Source organism: Belonocnema kinseyi, chromosome 4, assembly GCF_010883055.1.
Source record: "Belonocnema kinseyi isolate 2016_QV_RU_SX_M_011 chromosome 4, B_treatae_v1, whole genome shotgun sequence".
Classification (NCBI taxonomy): Eukaryota; Metazoa; Arthropoda; class Insecta; order Hymenoptera; family Cynipidae; genus Belonocnema; species Belonocnema kinseyi.
In genome coordinates, this window is record NC_046660.1 from 134,532,224 (window position 1) to 134,533,689 (window position 1,466).

Sequence of the window (1,466 nt, forward strand, 5' to 3'; positions counted from 1 at the left end):
TTATGAGTTTAACTCTAGGGTCATTGGAATAGTCAGAAGATTGAGGTAAACCTTCACGAAATTCTATTGTTTTTCCATATTCCTTGTAAGCTGTTTGCCACTTAGAATAGTAAAAAATTATACGCTCAATAGGTGTATCACACATACTATCAACATGACGGAGAAACTTTTTTACAAAAAAAGTTTTACCACATCCTGTTGGTCCACATACCAACGATGTAAATGGATGCTTCCAGTGTGCGTCCATAATTAAGAATGGTAGAATTTAACTAGTAATTATTATTTATAGAATAATATCCTGATTCTTTTAATTAGAAATTTATTTTTATACACTTTTTTTATTATCTTTATTTTGTGGAAATTGATCAATAAGATACTATCCGCGTGGTCAGAATGCTTGAGCTGATTCTTCTGACCGCTCTCCATCATGTCAATGAATAAGCTTATTATGACGTGTACCTTCCAGCATGCCCAAAGATCAGCTTACATGGGCGTGCGAGTCCTCACACCGCGCCGCGTTGGAACACTGCCGAAAACCCCTAGTTTTTCAGCTATATTCTGGTTGCCTGTTTTAGGTTAGAAAAATCAGGTATACAATTATATTGTTCTAAATGATATTTGCTTTTGATAAAAAAATAATAATAGAATTGAATTTTTCATGCATTTTGGGGTGATAAATAAAATTTTCAGACAGTTTTCATGTTTTAAAAGTAGATTTCATTTTATTAAATTCCCTTTTTAAATATATAATGAATAATTTTTGAAAATTTGAAATTAATATATTTAAATTTCATTTTTAATTCTAATTTTCAATTAAGTCCACACTTATATCGGACAATTGAAGAGTGTAGGGCTGATCCCCTCCATGAAAATAGTCGCTTAAGTCAGTAAGTGTTGGTAAATTGGGGTGATGCTTCTGAGTGCACGGATCGAAAAAAGTATTCTCGCCATCATTACCAAACAGTCCAAATTGCTCAACTGAAAACAAAAAATATCATTATCAGTAAGCAGAAGAATATTTTTTTTCATAAAAGGCAAAAAGAAGTAAACATACAATTATTTTATTTTTGAAAATGCAAAAGCCATTGTTTCTGTGTGTAGGAATGAGAGAGTGATTCTCCAAATTTTCATAATTCGATTTATATGGTTAAAATAGAGATAAATTATTTATCTTATGAAATGTAACCAAATGGTAGAGAGTCATATCCTTCAACTAATCGTCTTTTAGTGTACACCGGACGACATATTTTTTCCTCTTGTTTCGTAACTATCTGGTGATAAGGTGTTCTACGATAACTACTAAACGTTAATCTAATTGGTTGTGTCTTTCTAATAACCAGATCACATATTGAGTCAAAGTTTATTATTTCGGAATTTTCATAGTTTAAATTAATACCTTTAACTTTAAAAACATTGTGGTTTTTACCATCAGGTGATCGTATCTTATATGCATAGAATTTGGGACC